The sequence below is a fragment of the Amphibalanus amphitrite genome, unplaced genomic scaffold (assembly GCF_019059575.1).
Source record: "Amphibalanus amphitrite isolate SeventyFive unplaced genomic scaffold, NRLGWU_Aamphi_draft 000190F_arrow, whole genome shotgun sequence".
Lineage (NCBI taxonomy): Eukaryota > Metazoa > Arthropoda > Thecostraca > Balanomorpha > Balanidae > Amphibalanus > Amphibalanus amphitrite.
The window spans coordinates 294,569-314,133 of NW_024881685.1; the positions used below are offsets into that span (position 1 = coordinate 294,569).

A 19,565-nucleotide genomic window follows, 5' to 3' on the forward strand; every position below is an offset into this window, starting at 1 on the left:
TCTTACCCCACTCTCCCCTACATGAACAGAGAAGCCTTGAGGTTAAAAACAGGAAAAAGCTCTGGGCCGCTTACACTCGAGAAATGGACGACATAAGTCACGCAAGGTACGTTCGCTGCAAGAATGACCTTAGGCGACTCACGCGACGCCTGCGCAAAGACTTCGAAAGGAGACTGGCCTCCAACCTGAAAGAAAATCCAAAGGGCTTCTGGCGCTACGCTGGCTCTAGGATGAAGACGACAAGCGGGGTGGAGAATGTACGCTCTGCGGACGGCACCTTAACGACAAACGACTGTGAGAAAGCGGCGACACTGAACGACTTTTTAAACTCAGTCTGCGTCATTGAACCCCCCGGACAAATCCCGGAGCCGAACAGCAACTACCATGGCCCAGCTATCACCGATACTGACCTCACCGTGGAGCTGGTGAGAACGAAGATGTCTGCCCTGCGACCTTTCTCCGCCGCCGACCCAGATGGTGTGCACCCACGGGTCATCAAGGAGACAGCCGACATACTATCAAGCACGCTTGCCTCCATCTACAGATCGTCATTGGACACTGGAACCCTGCCGCTGGATTGGAAACTGGCTGATGTCATTCCGATCTACAAGAAAGGTTGTAAAGACGAAACAGGCAACTACAAGCCGGTCAGTTTGACGTCTAGGTTCCATGTAAAATTTGGAGTCGATCATCCGTGATCAACTTATGACACACCTCCAGTCGGGGAACCTGATAAACGACGCCCAACACGGTTTTCGTCCAGGAAGATCCTGCTCTACTCAGCTGATGCTAACAATCGAAGAATGGAGCAGCATGATCGAGAGCAACCAACCTGTTGACGTCATTTACCTAGACCTGGCCAAGGCGTTGTAGTGTTTTGTCTCTGTCGCGCATTATTTGACCTTGACTGGATTGCGTGATACGGCCGCTGCTCTATGGAAAATAGAGGAGTTCTTTCGGTGAACGTGGCGTGTGAGATGGTTGGTGAGAAGCTCCGACAAACGTGACCGTAACGACACAGAAACGAACCACAGCGACTCGATCTTAGCGTTTATTTGCCTCATTAACGTTCAGTAACGTAAGAAACGCTACAGGCGTTCAACACAGTCGCACCTACTGAGGAAAGTAGAGGCTCACGGCATCGGAGGCAAGATCCTCAGATGGATCGGCGCATTCCTGGATGGACGAAAACAGCGAGTCAGCGTTGGAAGCAGCAAGTCTGACTGGGCTCCTGTACCAAGTGGTGTTCCTCAGGGCTCTGTCCTTGCCCCATTACTCTTCACGCTGTACGTGAACGACCTGCCGGAGCCACTTCATTGCGGGATAAAGATATTCGCCGACGACAGTAAACTCTACCGACGGATCTGCTCTCGATCTGACTCGGAATCTCTACAGGAGGACCTGAACGCGGCACTTCACTGGGCAGACAGGTGGCAGCTGTCTTTCAAACCTGGAAAGTGTAAGGCGCTCCACATCAGCGGAGGCAACCAGCACCACACATACCGGATGGGGAAGAAACTGTCGCGGACTCAGAAGTTGAGAGAGACCTTGGTGTCCTCATGGATGCTCGGCTAAAGTTTCGGCAACAGGCTGCTGCGGCCGTCAGGAAGGCATCTCAAGTGATGGCAGTGATTCGTCGGTCTTTGAACCTGCTCGACAGATCAACCCTCCCCATGCTCCTCGAGGCCCTTGTCCAACCCCACCTCGAGTACGGGAACCTTGTGTGGGGTCCCTTCAACCGGGCGGACCAGCGGCTGGTAGAGCGGGTGCAGAGGCCGGCAATCAAGCTAGTCCCGGATCTAAGACACCTCCCGTATCGAGAGCGACTGAAAGCACTGCAGCTGCCAACGCTGTGTAACTACAGACGGTGGCGCGGTGATATGATTGAAATCCTGCAGAAATCATGCAGCAGAAATCCAGTGGACACCAGTGGAGACTAGTCAAGCTGCGAGCAGTCTCTAGGATCCGGCGCAACACGTTTTCAATCCGCGTTATAAACGACTGGAACAGCCTACCGCCAGAGGTGGTCGGTTCCGACACTTTGAACCAGTTAAAAAACCGGCTCGGCGCCCACTGGGCCCTGTTTCACCGGTGATAGCAGCACGCTGCTATTACACGTGTCAAATTGGGTTTCCATGGAAACATCAACAAACCATGACGCCATCAATCTGTGTGATGTCACCAAATATTGCTGCTAACATCTTCACGGCCGTGCGATCAAACATATGTATCAAATGCGATTCAACGAGACAGCAACTCTGTTCCAAACGCAGCTCACGGATTACACGAAACGTCATTAGTGTCTCATCACATTACGTCAGCTCGCGCAATTTGATAGTAACGTGCTGCTATCACCGGTGAAACAGGGCCCTAGGCACACATCGCACACGATACCCCTCACTCAGACGAATAGTCAGACCCACGAGGAGCTCTACTAGAAAGGTTTCTAAAGGCCTTCGGCCTATCCAAATACCGTACTTCGTAAGTAAGTAAGTAAGTAAGTAAGTTTTGACACCAAAATATTTTTTGAAATCAGCAAATATCAAACATGCAGCCACCAGCCCACTGGTGCCCAACTGAGCTTGGCAATTTTTTGAGCAGTTAACAATAAAGGCTTCTGCTTAGAGCATTCACCCATTATTTTCTAGGTTGTATTTTTTGTTTCACCATTAGAGGGGATGGGCCATGGGGCGTCTTTCCCACGCTGGGCATCTTCCCCACTCTCCTCTAACTCAGTTGGGGAAACTATGAGGCAAATATCCAAAAATTGATTGGTCAAGAAATGGACTTTTGATGACCATATATGGGCATAAATGCAGCCCTCGCTACTACGGAAGAAAAACAGTATAACGTGCCGGTACTTGCGGTATCGAGTCAATTTATCGGAGAGAAAAGGCTTCCGTTTTTCACTAGGAATTAGCGTAATTTGATTAAATTCGATGAATTGACTCGAAAATGGCAATAGGAAAACAGCTTTTCTGCAGGTTCTGGGCGTCACAATCAGCTGGCCATTCAATACGTGGATTGGTGTTTTGAAGGAAAATTGTTATAAGATTTAAATTAATTACAATAAACAAAGATATTTCATTCTAAAATAATAACTTAACCATAATTAAAAAAACCATAAACAAAATAATAAAAATAATGAAATTTTTAATCCACGGTACTGCTTACATTTTTTGGCGCGTCTGTTTCAATCCGCCATATTTGCCAATCACTGTTTGACCTTGCATTGTAACTCTGAGATTTAGAGCCGCCAGTTAATTAACTATGCACCGAGTGAGCTGTGAGTGCAGGCCTTGTGTGGTTAAAAAACATTCTTATGCCTTATTTTTTTCATTTGAATGCTAGGATTCATTGAAAAGATGAAGTAGTCTGATTTTATGACCATATATGGTCATCGCCCCGCCCACTCCAGCCGTTGATTGGCTAATCCAATTTGTTTGGCTCCTCGTAGTTTGTAGATATAAAACTTTATCGGAATTCACTGGGATTGTATTGCGTATGCAAGTCCAAATATTTCGGCCAATATTGTTTGGCCTTGGTCAATATTGCCAATATTGGCCAATATTGGCCAACATTGTTTTGGCGTCCGTGTTGGATGTCTTAGGCGTGTTCATTCATTCTCACTGACTTAGGCCTTCCTGTCTCCCCTATGTACACATCTCCACATTCACCTTCCACCTCGTAAACGACGCCTTTTCTCATCTCCTTTGGGGTTGTATCCTTTAGGTGAACCAGAGTGTTCCTTAGGTTTCTTGACGAGTGTCCTACGACAATGTTGTGGGCACGCAAAAATCGTGATATGGGCTCACTGACCCCTTTCACATATGGGATGGAGACATACCGTGGACGGTTAGGGCGCGGCTGACGTGGCCCGTCGGAGAACGGCTGGACGATCACTGGACTGCCACCGGAGGAAGACGTAGAACCAACAGCATCGCCGTTAGAGGACGTTCGTGCAGTGGCTGGACCACCGTCGGAGGACGCTTGTGCCGTGACCAGGTCGACATCGGAGGACGCTCGTGCAGTGACCGAATCACCGTCGGAAGACGCTCGTGCAGTGACCGGGTCGCCACCGGAGGTCACAGGGGTAGAGACTGGGCCGCCGCCGGAGGTCACAGGAGCAGCGACAGGGCCGCCGCCGGAGGTCACACTAGCGATCGGGTCGCCACCGGAGGAGGCAGGTGCCGAGGGTCGATCGCCGCCAGAGGATGCAGGTGGTGCCGAAACTGGATCATCGCCGGAAGATGCAGGTGTCGAGAGTGGATCTCCGCCGCCGGAGGGACCAGGTGCCGAGGATGGACCGCCGCTGCCGGAGGGTACAGATGCTGAGGGTGGATCTCCGCCGCCAGAGGGTGCAGGTGTCGGGAGTGGATCTCCGCCGCCAGAGGATGCAGTTGCCGAGGGTTGACCGCCGCCGCCGGAGGATGCAGTTGCCGAAGGTGGACCGCCGCCAGAGGGTGCAGGAGCAGTGGGTGAACCGCCGCCAGAGGGTGCATGTGCCGAGGGTGGACCGCCGCTGCCGGAGGGTGCATGTGCAGAGAGTGGACCGCCGCTAGAGGGGGCAGGAGCAGTGGCTAGCTCGCTCCTCGAGACGTTCCGCGATGACCTCTGGATGAAGTCTTTACTGTAGCCGTTCTTGGAGAAGATCTCAAACAGCGTCATTTCTTCCTTGATGCGAGACGAACTGGAGCTGCAAGTATTTCTGGCACGATCAAACATATTTTTGATGATCCCTCGCTTGATGGAATGTGCATGGTGTGATGATGCTGGGATGTATGAGTTGCTGGCGATAGCTTTCCGATACACTCCAGTGTTTAGTCCTCCAGAGTTGTTTCTGGAGACATTGACGCCCAAGAACGAGAAGGCTCCTTCATTTTCAATCTCCATCGTGAACTGGATGTCCTTGTGAATGGCATTCATCTCATCGAGGAAAGTGGCTAAGGTTTGCTCACCATGCCGCCAGAGCACCCATGTGTCGTCCACATACCGGCGCCACACAACAGGTTTCAGCGAGCAGCTTGCCATTAAACTCTCTTCCAAATGCTCCATGCATGCGTTCGCCAGGACAACCGATAGACTCAAGCTGCAGATAGAACTCGCCTTGGTACTGGAAGTACCGAAATTCCAGGCAAGCTTCTTTTAGTCGGCGAATGCTGGACACTGATAGCTCCGTTCTGGAAGGTGTTCAGGAAGCTGCTAGCTGACGACACACTGGCTGACAGAACTCATACATCCCAGCATCATCACACCATGCACATTCCATCAAGCGAGGGATCATCAAAAATATGTTTGATCGTGCCAGAAATACTTGCAGCTCCAGTTCGTCTCGCATCAAGGAAGAAATGACGCTGTTTGAGATCTTCTCCAAGAACGGCTACAGTAAAGACTTCATCCAGAGGTCATCGCGGAACGTCTCGAGGAGCGAGCTAGCCACTGCTCCTGCCCCCTCTAGCGGCGGTCCACTCTCTGCAGGGGCGGTCGCAGACTTGGAGTTTGGGGGGGGGCAACTTGGCAAAGGGGCCCCTGCGCTGACCCAGGGGGCCCGGTGCTAGCTTAAAGGGGCCCATGGGCGTAGTGCACGGGTGCAGAAATCCAGGCCATGGCCGGTGAAGCGGGGGGGGGGGGGGGTAGGGAGCGGCACCCGAGCGGAGGCTCATTGCGAGCTTTGAGGGTGTACCATGTCGAAAAAATACCGATAAGTGCATTTTGAAGTATTGATATTGTCAATAATTCACATAACTGTGAATGGATTACCGCAAAAGTAAAGGCGGCTTAGGCGGCTAACTTTGCCATTTTCGAAGATCATCGAGCTAAAACTTTTGACAGTGGGTCATCGGTATCTGTTCACCGTTCAATCACATGTGTTCCGTTTCATCTTTTTTTTTTATTTGGGCACAAATGTAAGTTTTGAAGATCATTACAGTAGCAAATGCTTCGAAAGATGGATAGTGGGCAAATATCCTAAATTTTCGTGCTGCATGGAAAGTAGTGTTGCTGAGAAAAGGGGGTTTTGTTACAGATTGTTGTGGATGCAGAATACATTGTCTGCACCCACTGCAGAATTATTGTTGGTGCGCCCACTGCACCCATGGTTCCTACACTTATGAGCCCATCGATAGCGCTTCGGCGATACCTATCGCCTAGAGGCTGCAATGGGGCTCTTAGAGTACGGTGTCAGACCCCCCAGAGGCCGGCGTTGGACCCAAGGGTCAGCGAAGGGCCTCAAAGGCCCAGGTAGTACCCTTGAGGCTGATGTGGGCCTTCAGAAGCAAGTGCATGACCCCCGAAGGTAAGGCATGAGCCCCCCAGAGAACATAATAGGGCCATCAGTGGCCGGTGTAGAGACCTCATAGGCCAGTTTGGGGCCCCTCAGAGGCTAGTGTGGGGCCTCAGGTGTCGGTATGAGGCACTTAAAGACCGTAATGGGTCCTCAGAAGCCGGCATCGAACCTTCAGAAGCCAGTACGGGGCCCTCAGAGGCACATAAGGGTCAGTTTGGGTCCCAGAGACAGAAATGGGACCATCAGAGGCTGATGTGGGACCTTTCAAGGCTGGTTTGGGCCCTTAGGGACCAGTTTAGGGCCCTCAGAGACCATTACAGGGCCTGCAAAGAGCAGTTTGAGACCATCAGAGACCTAATTGGGCACTCAGAGGCTAGTGTGGGTCCTTACAGGCCAGCATGGAGCCCTCAGAGGTTAGCGTGGGGGCCCTATAAGGCCGACATGAGCCGGCGTTGGACCCCAGAGGCCAGTAGAGGGCCCTCAAAGGCCAAGATGGGCTCTCAGAGGCCGATGCGGGCCCTTGGAGGCCGGCATCGGGTCTTCAGAAGCTCGTGCGAGGCCCTCAAAGGCTAAGGTGGGTCCTTACAGGCCAGCACGGGCCCTCAGAGGTCAGTATGGGGCCCTAAAAGACCGGCATGGGCCGGCGTTGGACCCCAGAGGCCAACAGAAGGCCCTCAAAGGCCAAGATGGGCCCTCAGAAGCCGATGCTGACCCTTAGAGGCCGGCATCGGGTCTTCAGAATTCAGTGCGGGGGAGGGCCCTCAGAGGCTAATGTGGGCCCTCAAAGGTCAGAATGGGACCCTAAAAGACTGGCATTGGCCGGCGTCGGACCCCAGAGGCCAGTAGAAGGCCCTCAAAGGTCAAGATGGGCCCTCAGAGGCCGATGCGGGCCCCTAGAGGCCGGCATCGGGTCTTCAGAATTCAGTGCGGGGCCCATTGAAGCTAATGTGTGTCCTTACAGGCCAGCATGGGGCCCTCAGAGGTCAGTGTGGGGCCCTAAAAGACCGGCATGGGCCGGCGTTGGACCCCAGAGGCCGGCGGAGGGCCCTCAAAGGCCAAGATGGGCCCTCAGACGCCGATGCGGGCCCTGAGCGACCGGCATTGGGTCTTCAGAATCCAGTGCGGGGTGCCCTCTGAGGCTAATGTGTGTCCTTACAGGCCAGCATGGGGCCCTTAGAGGTCAGTTTGGGGCACTAAAAGGCCGGCATGGGCCGGCGTTGGAACCCAGAAACCAGCGGAGGGCCCTCAAAGGCCAAGATGGGCCCCCAGAGGCCGATGCGGGCTCTTAGAGGCCGACATCAGGTCTTCAGAATCCAGCGCTTAAGGCTGGTCTTGGGACTCGAGAGACAGAAATGAGGCCAACAGAGGCCGGTGTGAGGCTCTCAGACGCCGGTTGGGCCCCTAAGGCCGGTTTAGGGGCCCTCAAAGGCCAGTGGAGGGCCCTCAGAGGTCAATGTGGGTCCTCAGCGGTCAATGTGGACGCATGACCGCCACTGAAGGGCCCTCAGAGGTCAGTGTAGGACCCTCAAAGACTGGTATGGGAGCTGTTAATAGCTGGCGTGGGTTTCTCGAGCCTCGTGACAATCGAATACGGGCCAGGGCCCCATACGGCCATGGGGGCCCATCGGTTGTTTGGGGGGGGGGGGGCAAATGATATGATGGCCCCCCCCTGATTTGCCTTTGGGGGGGGGCCATGGCCCTGATGGCCCCCCCCCCCCCCTGCGACCGCCACTGACTCTCTGCACATGCACCCTCCGGCGGCGGCGGTCCACCCTCGGCACATGCACCCTCTGGCGGCGGTTCACCCACTGCTCCTGCACCCGCTGGCGGCGGTCCACCTTCGGCAACTGCATCCTCCGGCGGCGGCGGTCAACCCTCGGCAACTGCATCCTCTGGCGGCGGAGATCCACTCCCGACACCTGCACCCTCTGGCGGCGGAGATCCACCCTCAGCATCTGTACCCTCCGGCAGCGGCGGTCCATCCTCGGCACCTGGTCCCTCCGGCGGCGGAGATCCACTCTCGACACCTGCATCTTCCGGCGATGATCCAGTTTCGGCACCACCTGCATCCTCTGGCGGCGATCGACCCTCGGCACCTGCCTCCTCCGGTGGCGACCCGATCGCTAGTGTGACCTCCGGCGGCGGCCCTGTCGCTGCTCCTGTGACCTCCGGCGGCGGCCCAGTCTCTACTCCTGTGACCTCCGGTGGCGACCCGGTCACTGCACGAGCGTCCTCCGGTGTCGACCCGGTCACGGCACAAGCGTCCTCCGACGGTGGTCCAGCCACTGCACGAACGTCCTCTAACGGCGATGCTGTTGGTTCTACGTCTTCCTCCGGTGGCAGTCCAGTGATCGTCCAGCCGTTCTCCGACGGGCCACGTCAGCCGCGCCCTAGCCGTCCACGGTATGTCTCCATTAGAGGTGGCAAAAGATGAAAATTTTGGGAACCAGACTCGAACCAGACCCGGCTGGACATTTCTGGAACCAGTTGGACCCGGTCTTAAGTGGAACCGGAACCAGTTGGACCCGTTCCCCGAAAGTCAATTAATACAAACCACTTGTAGGTATCATTAGTTGCATCATGTAAAACAGCCTATTTCCCACTGGGAATAGGTACTCATGAGCTAGGCACTGTGTGCAAAGAAACATTCACTTCATTCACTTCACATTTTGCAATAATGTGTAGTGTGCAAGATGTATAGTTTATGGTAGGACCCGGTTGGACCCGTTAGAAAATTTCCAGGAACCGGTTTGGACCCATATGGGTCCAGACTGGTTCTTTGGACCGGGTCCTCGGGTCCACATTTTGCCACCTCTAGGACTCTCCATCCCATATGTGAAAGGGGTCAGTGAGCCCATATCACAATTTTTGCGTGCCCACAACGGCACAACATTGTCGTAGGACACTCGTCAAGAAACCTAAGGAACACTCTGGTTCACCTAAAGGATACAACCCCAAAGGAGATGAGAAAAGGCGTCGTTTACGAGGTGGAATGTGAATGTGGAGATGTGTACATAGGAAAGACAGGAAGGCCTAAGTCAGTGAGAATGAATGAACACGCCCAAGACATCCAACACGGACGCAGATTGAAATCGGCACTGGCACGACACGCAAGTGAGTGTTCTGGTCAGATGCGCCCTTTGGAGGCAAGAACAGTAGCCTATGTCAGTGATTGGAGGAAGAGGACAGTGCGCGAGGCCATCAAAATAAAAGAGAAGGATCCAGATATGAACAGAGATGTTGGAAAATTCGCACTGAGCCCAATTTGGGATTTGCCTCTAAAAAACGCAAGATGATATTCGTTCCTCTCATCACTGTAGTATGAGTGGACTGAATTGAAAACTAATGACGCCGAATGTGTTCTGTTCTGTTTATAACTTCTTGTCTGTGTGTTTGTACCTATGTATTTTATGGTTAAATTTACAGCATACTTTGATAGAAAATAGTGAGTGTATCTAGATATTCTTAACTTGGAATCTCCTACATGGTTGATAGCGCGCGGGGATTTGATTTTTTTTTGTCTGTGAATTTAATTTAGAATTTTGGGTATCGCTGCAATGTGAGCTATACTTATAGGGTTATTGTAGTTGTCCACTGACCAAGGCCAAACAATATTGGCCGAAATATTTGGACTTGCATACGCAATACAATCCCAGTGAATTCCGATAAAGTTTTATATCTACAAACATAAACCTGGGAAAAATATGACTCTAAAACATCCTCGTAGTTTCCCCAACTGAGCTGACTCACCTCACCTGGCTCACCTGGGTTGTGGTTGGGTTCCAACAATGTCAAGTAAGAGAGAGATAGAAAAGTCAGAAGAGAAAAACTACACAACAGAATTTGCTAAAACTTGCAAGAAAGCCGCAGCTTTTAATTTCATTAGTGAATAATTTATGCAAGGCCCTATTGGTCAAGATTTTCTTCCACAGTACAAGGGCCAGTGTGTATCAAGTGTGTGTATAGGCAGCGGAGGCAGCGTTCGATGTCTCCCGGACGGCAAAGATTCTTTGCCGTCCAGCCAATCCCGTCCAAGGTCAGCGGGGGCTCGGCTGCGGTTATGAAACGTGATTGGCCGGACGGCGTAGAATCTTCGCCGTCCGAGAGACATCGAACGCGGGGATAAATACACTGGTAAGAATGATTCTTACTATCATGTGCATCATGTGTACTTAAATGACGTCATAAATAGGGTCCGTATCTATTAAAAAATAAAAGTAATGAAACAAGACTGCATCATGCGCTGCGTGCAGTCATGTAGCTGTAAGAATCTTTAAATCAATCAAGCACAAGCCATAATCAGCATGGCATACCTTGTCAAAAATATTATTTCTCCAATAAAAGATCAAATATACTTTAATGACGTCATTTTATAGACGTTGGCTTAGGTGGTTTACATAGCCTTGGGTTGAGCCACGAATGTGCGTGCAATGCCTTCCATTGCAATTGCAGTTCTAAAAACGACGCAATCATTGTGATTTCGTTTTGCCTTGGACTTGCATTGGACAGGCATATGGTATCCTATATACGGCCTTGACTGGTATACCAATACTGCCTTGATTGGGCAGATATCTTTGTTTTCATATACCCACCCTGCATTGGGCTATATCCCAGAATTTTGCCTTGGGCACCGGCCGCCGCTTAAATTCTTACTGGTGCCGCAAGATAATCTTGCGCAATCTTGCGCAAGTATACGTGCCCAAGGCCATATATTACGTGTTTCAGTTCTCTATATACCGTGGCTTCAGCTCAAGCTTGTGAGGTTGCCTGTGAGAGGTGGACGGCAGTGGTCTGTTGTCGGTGAGTCTGTTTGGTGGTTGCCAGGCTGGTTATTGAATGTTTATTAAATGAAATATTTGTTTTGAAATGAAATGTTTTATTGAATGTTTATTGAATGTTTAAGGTTTATTGAATATTTTCAGCATCAGTGCCATGTCAGGTGGTTATATGAGATCGAAGACGGGTAGACAGGTGCGTACCGTCGTGATTTCATTAGGATCAGGATGGCAGAGCTATGGCCAAAAGCTGATGCAAAAAGGTGTATTATCTACATAGTATTGTCCATGTGCTGAGCTCAGCCACTGGCGGATCCAGACCTGCGTTTGGGGGGGGGGGGGGGGTTGGGATGCAGCTCATGCAAGGAGCCAAACCTAGGGAATAGGGTACCCCAAATCCTGTTTTCTCATCAGCTTTAGGCCACTTATTTTTCATCACAGCCTGTCGCAATCTTTTTTTTACTAAAAAAAAATGAAATGGCTGCACACCCGGCCCATAGGTACTTTTATCTAACTTGGTTAACCCGCGCCATGCTGGAGGGGTGTGTATGTGTGTGTGTGTGTTTACGCACCCCCTCAGGTTTTTCGTGAATATCTAAAAAACTGCTGTATGCAGGTCGCAGCACCGCTGTTTTGGGTAGGTACACCTGCCCCTACAACTTTTCCGCGCATCTTGTGAAAATTATAGACCCAGGTCATTCAAGGCTAGATCACCAGAGGGGTGTTCACGGGCACCGCACACTGCTGCGTGCAGTGTGTGCGGTGCGTCCAGCAGGTGTGGGGGTAGGGGATGGGTAGGCGGCTGTGACGTCACGGCTGCTGCGGTGGACGGTCTGCTGTGGCCAGTCTCGACCGGCCACAGCGGTCGCTGTGTGCGGTGACGCAAGGCTGACGTAGGGACGCAGTGGGCGGAGCTTGGAAGCTGTGTGCGGTCCGACCGCACACAGGGTCCGTGAACAGCCCTCAGGTCACATCAAGTGACCAGAAAAGTTCAAAGGCTCACTCTAGCTGCATCAGCTGAGTGATCACTTTGAAACATTCAGTGATTGATTAGGGTAACAGTATGTACAAAATTTATATTTCAGATTTTATATATCTACTAGGTGCCCAGCATTACGCGCAGCGTAATAAATCAAGTTTCATTAAAATCGGTCGAGTAGTGGCCGAATTATTGCAAGAATAAATTTGGCGTCTCCTGGCCGGTGGTGCCCTGCGCCGGTGTTCATTGCCAAAGGTCAGTGACCTGCCGGCTCTGATTTCGCTTAGTTTTGCAAGCGAAGAAACTGAGCCTAAGGCACGTGCTCTCTGCTCGGCGCCGGCCGCGGCCCAAAATGCGGCAAAGATGTGCCCGCCACGTGCAAACCACCGAGCCCACCCCCTCGAAAATTTAGTAGGTACGAGTTACGACAAATGGTTGCACACGCCCGACTCGGCACGAAAATGTCATCCCCGCAACCCGCACCATCGCCAAGCAATAGCCCACCAAAGGGAACTGACACGTTACATGCATACATGCATACAGACGTTTTGATTTTTATATAGTTTTGAATTATGACGAATTTTTGAATTTTTGAATTATTCCACGTCAAATCGATCACGAATCGGAATGTACCCGATCCCCTTCGATTTGGATGAAATTTGTTAGGCTCTTAGCACCTGTGAAAACAAATACATCCTACAAGTTTTAGACCTGGGTGACCTCTAGGGTCAAAGTTATAGGTCATGAAAGGTCAACGAGTTTTGCCGACATTGCAGGTTTGAAATGGCCATTGCTCTGTAATTAAGAGTGCGGGGAAGCTGCGATAAGCCCCATTAGAGAGGCAATTGATCCAGGTTTTATAAATAATTTTGTATTTGTCGATGACCTTTCAACGACCTTTGACCCGACTACGTCAAACTGAGTATTTTTTAATTTGACCATGTTCTGTAGGGTAAGGTGCCTAATTAGCGACCCTTTCCTATTTGTGACCTACCTTACTACAGAAAAGCTGGCAGGAGAAATCGGGGTAACAAGAATGTCAAAAGGTCTGCCATACTTCGGTATCAAACTAAATTCTTTTTCAGGATGTCAGTGCTTCTGGCGGGACGTGTTAGGGGAGTTTAAATAAAAATGGTCAGTTTCTTATCCCAAACGTGCGTACCTATTTGGGCTCTATCTGATGAAAAGCGATGCACATTAAGATGATGCACCATTTTTATTCTGAATCAACAATCCTTTTTCAATTGATTGCTGTTTTCCCGTAGTGAATTGCTGGACTGTGCACTGCATGGTGGTTAAAAATGTGTCGCAACCCATATTTCCTAGTTGCGCCCGACATGGTCGCTAATAGCACAAGAAGGGAAAGAAAGGGGAAAAGAGAGAAATGAAAATGAAGAGTTGCTGAAGCCAATGTGTGCCGGCTGATGCCAACTGTCGTCACCGACTGCAGGGGTGCCAAATCAGTAGCGGCGGAACACCTTCAATTAAGGGGGGGGGAGGGGCACTGCCGAATTTTGGTCCCATTCTTTCCATGCAACGCCCATAGGGCTAATGTTAAAATGCCAAAATCAAAGGGGGGCACGGTGCCCCGGTGCCCTCCCCGTTCCGCCGCCTATGTGCCAAATCCAGGGTGTGCCTCGAATATCATACGAGATAGCCCGCAAAACTTGGGTTTTCGCCTTCTTTTGGCCTTTGGTGCGGCACGTGATCAATTTTCACTTTCATAAAGGTGTTCGATAAACGCTCCTGTTCCAGTGATTGAGTGCTTTTTATATAGGTATTTTGCGTATAGGTTACCTTTTTGGGATCATATTTCAACTTTTCAGGCGTCGCATTTTTTGTCATTTTTATTATGGGAAAACCCATAGACTTATTAGCGACCCTCCCTCGGGTCGCTAATTGGGACGATTTCCCTATTAGCGTTTTTTTGCAATGGTTTGCAAAAATGCTCACTACAAATAAATTAGTGGATTTTGGGGCAGAAAATGAATATATTTTAATAGAGAAATGAACGATCTCTCCGAAAATCAAGCCAGTAATACAGTGGCACCCACAGAGCGTGAACAATGACGGCTGAAATTAAGGGGGTCGCTAATTAGGCACCTTTCCCTACCTCGGATGCTGACGAAAATTTAGCAGAGGATGTATCATAGTATCGACAATAAGTGGCGTGAAAAATATTTTTGGAGAAATTGTTACGAGCGAGCGAGCGCAGCGAGCGAAGCGAAGTCTTTTCAATATAACGGAAAAATCTCAGTATGAGCCGAATTTTGTATGAGCCGTTAAAAATCTCAGTATGAGCCGTTACAGGCCCGGCCCGGCCTGTAACGCTTTTAAGAGGCTTATATCTCAGCAATTGCTGAACCGATTGGCCTGCAGTCTTTTTTGCTGGGTAGCCCCATCCCTTCTACCCCGTAATTGACTACTGTTGATACATCTCAGTGACCTTCGTGGCACGTGCCACGTGAAAAGTCAAGGGTGTTCAAGCTGTTTTGCAAAAGCAGTGATTTTGAGAGGCTCATATCTCAGCAGCCGCTTGGGCGATTGTCTTGCGGTAATTTTTGTAGGGAAGCTGCATCCCTTCTACCAAAGGTCGGATGCTCTTGATCTATGTGAGTGACCCCCACTGCACGTGCAAAATACAAAAAGAAGAGGTGCCAAATTTGTTCCCATTTCAATAACTCGGTAATTACTGGGGCGATTTCGCTGAAACTTGGCATACAGGTAGGCACCCACCAGGTAACGCATGCCCATGTGTTGCGGTTAGGGTGCTTCTGCACGTGCAGGGGGCGCTTCCAGATCTCGAGAACGGCTGGGCCGATTGCGCTCAAATTTGGTACACGGTTGGGGACCGGTTAGTAGGGTGCCGTGCAAAAGTCAATTTGGACCCCGTTTGCACGTGCCCACGTGCAGAATGCCGCTTCCAGATCTCAGGAACGACTGGACCGATTGTGTTCAAATTTAGCACACCGCTAGCGACCAGCTAGCAGGGTGCCGTGCAAAAGTCCATTTGGACCCGTTTGCACGTGCGCACGTGCAGAATGCCGCTTCCAGATCTCAGGAACGGCTGGGCCGATTGCGTTCAAATTTGGCACACCGCTAGCGACCGCTTAGAAGGGTGCTTTGCACAAGCCCCGTTGGAAGTAGGTACCCCCTCGCCCTTCCGCACGTGCAGGGCTCACTATCTCGCTCCCTCGTTATTCGCCCAAAAGGCGTTTTACTGGTAAAGCAACAAGAAGTGCAACGTAGGTAGGGGAGGTTGGGGTAATTTGGCCGCTTTTTTAGAAAACGATATAACTTAAAATTGACGACACATTTCTGCATTTTCTCAACGCTGGCAGGTGTCGCATTCATTTTACTTTACTGGACAGTTAACTTGAAATGATAGAGCAATTACTTATATTGAAATTGTGACGTATTGCAAAGGTCTGCAAGGCGGCCAAATTGCCCCACTAGCAGAGTTATTTGGCCGGGGGTGTGGGGCATTGGGCCGGTGTTAGTTTGCGGTCGGGATTTTCTGTTATATTGCGAGTCAGCTTCAGATTCAGCAATGCCGTGTGTGTGTGTCCTATGACGCATTTGCCGCATTTTGGAGTTTGGCTCAGGGGTCACAGGGGTCAAAATAGCCAAATTAGCGGCTCTAGATGCGAAGACAGGTTTTTACGAATAACTTTTGAAGTAATCAAGCTAGGCCAAAACTTCGAGTACCATCGTAATTATCTCGTCAGTCCGCATCGAAAGATATTTGTGTTGACCTTGAGAAGTCAAGGTCAAAGGTTGACCTCAGGTCACGTTACATCAGGTCGCTTGACCTCAAGGTCACGTGATTCCAAGGTCATCATGCATATCATTCGATGGGCCTTGGCGAGCTGAACAGAATGAGACCATTTGTGCGGCTGTACCATTTTTATGTAAGGATTTATTAGCAAAAAACGTTTAGTAACCTTTGATGACGTCACATGCTCTTACAGTTGACCAATCGGAAGTAAGGCATCAAAGTAGTCAAAGTTGGTCATGAGTCATGTCGTTTATGGTACAATTGACCATGAAAATTCGGCCGTCCCAGCATAGTGACCATGAGCGCACCGGCCAAGTTGCCCCGCTAGAGGCGCTATAGTTCGTTTTTCTTAAGTTTGCCCCTCACTGTAAACGTCTTTTTGAACACAGCACGAGAATTGCTAGCTGAATTACTGAGAAAACTGGTTAGCGCACATTGTATTGTAGATATGAATAATATTATCAAAATAAGGTTCGAACACCGACGATTTAACGTTATGTTATGCGCCGTGCAATTTATTTATTAGTTCAGACATAATTGCTGAGAAGTCGTCTATCCCTGTGGGGCTGTAGGTATTGGCAAATACGAGCTACGAGTCTGTGAAAAAGTAAATAAATTTGATGAAATTGATCGTCTGTAAAATCTGGTGAAATCAATGTGCGCCAACCAGTTTTCTCAGTAATTCAGCTAGCAATTCTCGTGCTGTGTTCAAAAAGACGTTTACAGTGAGGGGCAAACTTAAGAAAAACGAACTATAGTCCCGGCCAAATTACCCCATATTGCCATTCTGAAATTTTTTGTCTATAAAGTCATCACGGCTATACGGAATTAGATGAAATTGCTCTTGGAACCACTGAACACCCCCAAGATCTGGCGCCATAATGTCTGAATTCGTTTTTAGCCCTAATACTACATGTTATACAACTTTGTAAACAGAAGTAAAAGTTACCGTTTTCTAATGAAATTAACATTTTATTAATTTTGAATAAAACTACGAGGGGGGGCATTCCACGATAGATCGTACCACTTTTTTCCAATTTGACACCCTCATCTCTCGGATTTTAACGATAATTGGTCTAAGGGGTAATCAGGGGCTCTGAATCCTCCTGTGACAATTTCAGGCTAATCCGATGAGTAGTTTTTGAGTTATAATGTATAACATGTTTTGCATCTTACGTTGCAGCGCCAAGTTTGGCGGGCTGTAACTCTAAGACGGATAATCCAAATGCCAAATGCTATACGGCATTGAACTTGCATTGAAACAAAGAATAATATGCATTTTTAAAATTTTGAAATATAAACTATTTTTGATATATAACACATCGAGTTTCCTTTCATTTGCACTTTTATGTCTTTGGGACCAATTTTTTTTTGAATTTTTATTTACTTAAAAACATTTTTGGATCATTATTAAGTAGTATGCAAAAAATTAGGAAGGTGTTCTTTCTATAAATGTACTTATTTTGCGTCACCGTAATGGTCTCGAATTGTGATTTCAGGAAGAGAGCCTACAAATGGCGTGGTAAAGCTGCCTAGTGACATCACTGGTTACTGAAAGTTCAATTGAAGTCATTTTTGCCTTACGTTTGCATTGTTGACCTTGCGTGACGTCATTCGTACGTCACTAGGGTCGTAAGAGTTTTTCGTCAATAACTCTCGATCAAATTGAGCTAGAGAGACGGGAAAGCTACCAATGGACTCGGGAAGACCTTGCGAATCGAATGATGTGCAATAGGATCTTATACACCCAGCTTCGTGGCCTGACCCGACTGTTAACCATCTATGTGGCGGCGATGTTTGTCCAGCGCCGCGCTGGTTGGCTTTGCCGTGGACTCGGGGCGGTCACGTGGTGCCCGGGGGCTGGCTGCCGGCTGGGCCGCCCGGTCGGGGAGCGGAGCCAAATACACGGCAGTGTGCTGACCCAAGGTCAGCGACTTAAGCTGACCTCACCAAAACAAACAGTATACCATTCGACGCGCCGGAGCTAGGCAAACACAAAGATGCTAATATCGGGGCTCTGCGACCATTTGTTGCGAAGTTATCTACCAAAAACCGGACCCGTAATTTGGGTCACTTGAAATGACCTCAGGGGTCACCAATGAACCCGAAACCTTAAAATGTGGTATCATTCGATGCATCTTGTAACGGCGCACATGCTTGTTTTTTCCGCAAGGTTCTAGCCCCATTAGAGGCGAAACGGCGAGCTGGGGTCGTACCGACCCCCGGAAACCCATTTTGTATGCATTAAAATGAGGAACTTATAGAAAGAACACCTTTCTAATTTTTTGCATGTCGATTTTAAATGACCTGAACTTTATTTTGAAGAAATAAAAATGGCAAAAATATTGGTCCCAAGAGCCGTTATAGACAATTTAAAAAAATATTACGACTTTTTTCAATATGTTAAGTTTTTCTTTCCAATTTTAAAAAAGCTGTATTAATCTTTGATTCATCGTTAGTTCAAAGCTGTTTACTGTTTGTTGCTTGCTTAGCTCGTTTTTGAGTTATAGCTCATCAAACTCACCCTTACAATCTGAAGTTAAGAAAATATTATGCAACGTAGCTCAAAAAGTTTTCATCTGAGAAGTCTGAAAATTTGACAGGTGTTTTTGGAGCCTATGATTACCCCTAGTACCAATTTTCATTCAAATCTGAGAGATGAGGGTGACGGGCCTGGTACGATCTATCGTGGAATGCCCCAGGGGTTAAGTTTTGACATTTGTCGTCCAGTTCTTTCTACCCATGACAAATGAATAGAGACTTAGAGTTATTTCACTCACTTTCATTAGACATCGTACAGGTGGGGGCGGCCAATTTACACCACCGGCCAAATTACCCTACTCTCCCCTACACGCTCAGTGGAAAGGGGCGGATTTCGCCAAACCCACCTGTTTTTCGCCAATAAATCACGCCGTAATCATTGTATTAACGTAAAATGTTCAGAACCTGTCCACAATCAAATTGAAAATCTTCCCGTGCAAGCAATAGGTAAATCGGTCCACAACTTTTTTAGTAATAGCGGTGTAAAATTAAACATCCTGCCGGGGCGGCGCGGCGGCCGGCGCCGGCCGTTGCCGCCTGAATGGTAGACTGTGCCGGCGCGGGACGGTTCTATCTTTGCACTGCGCTGCGCTTCTTACCGCTGATTATGATCGATTCGCGTCAAATCTTGTGTGAAGGCTTAGCCATCTTATGGTAAAAAATACGGAAATAAACTTGTAAAAAGTTGAATTATTAGGGTGCAAAAAATATATTGTGACTGTAAAGTTTCCCGCGTCGGCCGACCCACGACTCTGCCGGCGACAGCTTACTCTTAGCAGGCCACAAACTGCCAAATTTATTGTTAGATTAACTAGAGATTCTCTTAGCATGCTAAGAATATTGAATTAAGAAAGAAAGGGGAAAATCAGCCGGTAACTCTTAGAGCTATAGGTGTATAAACGCAAAATAGTCACTAATACTATGGTAAATTTGATCACGTTTTACCTCACTTGACCTTGAATAAATTCCGTTTTTTATACTTCTTTTGACTAAACCGGGCCTTTCCCCGCTAGCACTGAGAGTCAGGCGTATTTCCTTTTTGCAACCAAAGAGAGGCGCTGCCCAGAGAATGTTCAATTGCATCATTAAAAAACTGGCTTACAGCTCAGCGATGACCAGCTATCTTGGTGGCTTAGTAGTTAGTGTGCCGAGTGTACCCACCTCGCAAGCTACAGGGTGGGGCAGAAATATTTACCTCTTGATTTT

At 49.1% G+C, this 19,565-nt stretch overlaps 2 protein-coding genes across 6 annotated transcripts in view; one reads left to right on the plus strand and one right to left on the minus strand.

The window, feature by feature from the left end:
- Nucleotides 1–10,416, minus strand: part of LOC122384443 (polyglutamine-binding protein 1-like) — a 52,842-nt gene extending 42,426 nt beyond the window's left edge. Inside the window, exon 1 of one of the 3 annotated variants that reach the window (XM_043371827.1) lies at nucleotides 10,051–10,416. The gene's annotated coding sequence lies outside the window, so the exon portion shown is untranslated. Of the gene's footprint in view, nucleotides 1–10,036 lie in introns of all 3 variants that reach the window. The other 2 variants (XM_043371828.1, XM_043371826.1) reach the window with 2 other exon arrangements.
- A 301-nt stretch (nucleotides 10,417–10,717) lies between these two features.
- LOC122384441 (protein shuttle craft-like) overlaps nucleotides 10,718–19,565 on the plus strand; it is a 60,882-nt gene continuing 52,034 nt past the window's right edge. Inside the window, exon 1 of one of the 3 annotated variants that reach the window (XR_006257042.1) lies at nucleotides 10,718–11,086. The gene's annotated coding sequence lies outside the window, so the exon portion shown is untranslated. Of the gene's footprint in view, nucleotides 11,087–11,231; nucleotides 11,258–19,565 lie in introns of those variants that run through there. The other 2 variants (XM_043371824.1, XR_006257043.1) reach the window with 2 other exon arrangements.